This window comes from Pteropus vampyrus, unplaced genomic scaffold, assembly GCF_000151845.1.
Source record: "Pteropus vampyrus isolate Shadow unplaced genomic scaffold, Pvam_2.0 Scaffold418, whole genome shotgun sequence".
Classification (NCBI taxonomy): domain Eukaryota; kingdom Metazoa; phylum Chordata; class Mammalia; order Chiroptera; family Pteropodidae; genus Pteropus; species Pteropus vampyrus.
Genome location: NW_011889199.1, coordinates 64,312 through 69,258, shown reverse-complemented (window position 1 = coordinate 69,258; position 4,947 = coordinate 64,312).

Below are 4,947 nucleotides of genomic sequence, written 5' to 3'. Positions count from 1 at the left end.
TCACCTCCGCCACCCACGTCACCTCCGCCACCCACGACGCCTCCGCCACCCACATCACCTCCGCCACCGACGACGCCTCCGCCACCCACGTCGCCTCCGCCACCCACATCACCCCGACACCCAACTCTCCTTTTAACTCTCACGGTCCCGGTTTGTCGTCTGCTCCCCTCTTTCCCCTTCTCCTCTGGGTCACGAGCCTGAGTCGCAGGGGCCCGCAACTTCCTGCCGGATCGACAAGGCCCCAGCGTCCCCTCAGGCTGTCCCTAACTGTGACCCTCCAGAGGTGAAGCCCGGGGGCCTGGAAGCGCTGCCTCTGGGCAGGTCCTCCCGCTGGCGGGTGGCGCAGCGAGTCAGGGGCCTGCAGGCCGGTCAGCGGGGCCCCCTGGAGCGGGCCGCACCCCCAGCCTGGCCGGGCAAAGCTCGAAAAGGTAAATATGAGAAATACAACGGGAATTATGATAAACAGAAATAAAAAGGGCCCAAATCAGAAAGGTTTTGTGAAAAGAAAAACGGCTGGCAATAAAGCTGGAAACAGCAGTGCTCCAAGGCAATTTAGACTGCAAAACACAAACCATTAAGTTTGTGCATTATCTTTTAATTTAATCTTGAATGATTTATAATCCATCACGCAAGGATTCAACCATATCCAATTATTCTCTGCTGCTTGATTGACAAGAAAGGTGATTTATTAAGCTAATAAAAAGTGATGTGAGCTGAGCTCATATAAAAAATAACCAGCCGGACAAAGACTTTAAAGAGACATCGCCCATTTTTTTCCCGTGGAGAAGGGTTTTGTCACTTTCGCCCATTCAGCACTAGTCAAGTGGCAACTTAGGAGAGAGCGGCAGGTGCAATGGTGGCCGCCGCATGACATGGGCTTCGGCCGCCGCGGGTCTGTGAGGACGGAGTAAATACCCACACGGACGGAAAAGGTCTGGAGCCCCTCGAGCTGCCGAAAACGTGGGCGCCCCCGAGGCCGGCCAGCGCGCAGCACCTGTGCAGCGTGGGGTCCGCAGGAGGCAGGCGCCCCCGTGCCAGCCAGCGCCCCCGTCTTCCAGGGGGGACCCGCCTCTGCCTCCCAGGGCCCGCTGTGGGGACCCGATCTGCCGCCTGCAGCCGTGCCGCGGGGACGCGCGTGCGCGAATGACGGCGCAAGGCGCGCCCCGAAGTCGTCTCCTGTCATTGTTTACCGAATGCTGCCCCGGACTCTGGGGACGAGGCGGGTCTGCGCGGCGCGGTGGCGTGCGAGGCCTCCGCGCACCACGGGACGCCCCTTTAACGTCCGAGATGCTGGCGTGTTCCAGCGAGCACAGCACTTCGGGCCTAATGATGCGATCGAGCCGCCCGGGCTGCCGCGTCCTGCCATTTGCAACAGCCGCTGTGTCGCGTACTAAAGCCTTCTGGAACGGAGAGGAAACGAGAAAGTAAGAAGGCAGAATTCTGCATTTCCGAGGGGTGAGGGGCGAAAGGAGGAGGAGCCCGCTTCCCGCCCCGGGGAAAGGGGGGCGGAAAGGCCGGGGCCCCCGCCTCGGACGCGCCGGACGCCGCCTGCCCGACCCCTCTGGTCCTTCCGCCTGTTATTTCTGAGTCACACACGTCCCGGCTGAACATCCTCCGCTTGCCTGTCCTCTCGGCCGCAGCCACTGTCACCTGCCGGTACTAAGCGACCCAGAAGGGCCGGCACCTTCCGTCACCAGGAGCAGTGCCAGCGATTCGCAGAGAATGACAACAAAGAAAGGGCCCCGGGCGTTTGGATTTCGTCTCGGGGACTTTATTCTAGAGACAAAATTCTCTCGGGGGTTTTTTCACCTGTGGACAAAATCCAAACTGCTCTCCCTGTATCCGCTTCCCTCACCCCTCTGGGCACCCCCAGCCCCAGCCAATGGCCCAGGAGGGGGCCAAATGCCCAGCCCAAACCCACAGCCATCCCGGGGCAGCTGCTCCAGCCGACCCCGGACCACGGCGTGGCCCGCATCGGGCACCCCGAGGGCAGCAGCCGTCACGCCAGACGCAGGGAGCGGGAGAGCAGAGGGCTGGGGGCCCCCCGGCCTCGCCGGGCTGCCCAGGCCCTGCCAGGGCTCGGGACCTGCCTGCTGTGCCCTTGGTCACACCCACCCTACTGGCCGAGCATGGCCAAGACCACAGAGGCCGGCGAAGGGGGCTCCCTCCCCGTTGAAATGAAAGACAAAGGAAGTCACCACGACGCGTCGTTAAGACGCACGAGCCAGGTGTGGGGACAGCAGAGGACACAGTGCAGGGCACAGCCTCGGGGGCAGCACGGCCCCTGCGGGGACAGCAGTGCGAGAGCGGGACCCTGCTGCTGTCCCCAGCGCCTGCCTCTGCCCCATGCTCCCAACGGTGACTTCTCATCCTTGGCTAAAAAAAACTAAACAAAACCAAACCTTCCTTCTAGAAATCAGGCCTGAGCATCCGGGCTGCGGAGACCACAGAGTCCAGCCTCACTTACAAACTTCTCCTCCTGTCCCTCACCCGCCCAGGTCCCGGGGGGCAGGGGCTGTCTGGCGGGGGGCCCGGCCACGTCCACTAGCTGCTGTGTGCATGCCCGGCTGCAGAGCCTCCCTCTACCAAAATCAATTCAAAGATTCAAAACAATCTATCGGAGAGTTTTGCAGTTAGCTTTTAAACCACTTATAAAAGACAACACACAGGAAAAATTAACCCCTGTGGCTCTATTAGGAATAGTATAACAAATGTACATTTAAAAGATCTATAAACACATATTTATCTGCAAAATGTTCTTGCATAAAACTGTTATTGAAAAGGCTTTCATTTTATCTTTGTGTTATTGTAATTTTATTGAATTGCTTATTCATTCTTTGATATCGTATTTTAATGGCATTATAAATCTGTTTTATGTCTGATAGGGGCCTCATTGTAAACTGATGTAACAGATAATGTGGCAATTCTCCATAAAAATTCTAAACCAAAAATGCAGATCAGAACGCAAAGAAGCACTTTAATTCATTCTCGGTTTCTTTTCATTTTATTTTTTAATTATTTTTCATGTGCTGGTTGCCATCTGTTGATAAAGGACGGTTCTGTGAGACTCACTGTACCACACAATAGAAACTTTTTGTACAATTCTATTCATAAAACCGATAACAGTATAAAAGCATCACACTCCTTTAGACAGAGGATCATTAGCAAGTTCATTGTATAAACTGATTTAAATTAGTCACTTTTGGAACAAAATCCTTTTTTGTAAAATATCTTATTTTGGGTAATTTTTAGTATCATGAATAATAGAACAAAAAAATCCACTTTCTAAAATGTCTCCTATTATTTTTATCCCTTTATTAAAAACAATGAAAAACAATTATGATAAAAGATGGTATCAACATGCAGAGCAATTATGTCACAAACCCAACTGTGGCTCGGAAACTTCGCAGGAAGTTCATTCGGTGGAAGTCCCCTAACTTGCCGCCTGTAAGTGACAAACCCCCGTTACCGGAGGCTGCGGTAGCAGACGCCAGGCACCGGGCCGGGGTAGGGCTGCGTGGCCTCTCCGGGGCCTCCCCGGGGGCCCCGGCCGTGGCCACCCCTGCCAGCCGGACGCCAAGGCTACACGCACCTATCAGCCTCGTGCGGGCTCCTCGATGGCCACGGGGGCCCGACGCCAGGGCAGCGAGCAGACCCGGAGACAGACCGTCCCGTTAAAAGTCACACAATCGTCCCCCTGAGGAAGGGGAAGAGGCGACGCAGGGAAGTGTGGCTCAGCAGCTGACAACTTAGCAACGCGGCAGAAACAAGCGAGCTGTGAATAGCAGCTCGGAGTCGGCCAAAAACGCGGAGGGCGCCCGCCAGGAGCGGCGACAACTTGTGTTTTGTTCTTTAAGAACGTCGCACGTGAACCATTGTTTCCAATAAATACTTGAAGATGTCACTGGGAATTAAAATATTCGTGCATGTGGACACGTGTGAAAACCACCGAGCGAGACGAGCCGCCGCCCGCGTCGGGGGGAGGGCTGCAGCCCCCCGGGACTGTGTGGGGACAGCTCCACGGCCACGTCCCAGAGGCTGGAGACCCGCCCGGGGGAGGGGACGGGGTGAGGGTGACGCGGCCGGGCCCCGAGGAACCACATCTCGCCCGCGTGGCCCAGGGCCTCGCAGAGCCACCGCCGACGGGGCCGGCACCAGTGACCGCAGCAACGCGGACACCTCTCGCCCTCAAACACACCCGGCACCGGAACTGCGGCTGCAAAGTCCGCCGGGTCGGGCAGGAGGCGAGGGCTGTTGCCAGAGACAGGAGCAAGGCCAGCGCCCGTGAGAGTGACGGGGTTTCCCACTAAATCCCCCTCGACCAGCACCCGGTTGTGCCGATGTGGCTCCGGGATGCAGCCGGGAGCTGGAAAGGCCCGCGGGGCCACGCCCAAGCGTTCCGTCCTGGGAGGTCTGACACGTGCGAAATCCACGTGACACCGATGTCGGTTCTGTACTCTCGTGACGAACACACACCTCGGAACCTCGGACGGGGCCTGAGAGCCTCGGCCTCCCGCCGGGCAGGTCTCCACATGGGCTCGGGCTGGAGCCACACAGACGCTGCCAGCCACTCACGGCGCGGCCGCCAGTGCGTCCCGGGGGGCTTGGGCGGCCTCCTGTTCGCTGCTCTGTGAGAGTCCATCGTGCCAACATCATTCAACTTTAAACAGACTGAAATGGGCCGGGCAAAGATGTCCTCAGAGGTGACGGCTGGCGTGACGGACCCGCGTGTGCTCTGCCCCCCGCGGGGACCGTCACGGCGGCTGCCCTGGGGTTGGGGGCTCCGTGATTCCCGGGCACCCCCGACTCGAGCCTCTGGGGATCGACAGACACACTGAGGACACGGGCAGGAGGCAGGTCCACGCCTCCCTGGCTCTCCACACTGACCAAGAAGGGCAGGCTCGGCCACAGGCCTGCGAGCTCACGGGCGCTGTGCGGACTGTCCCT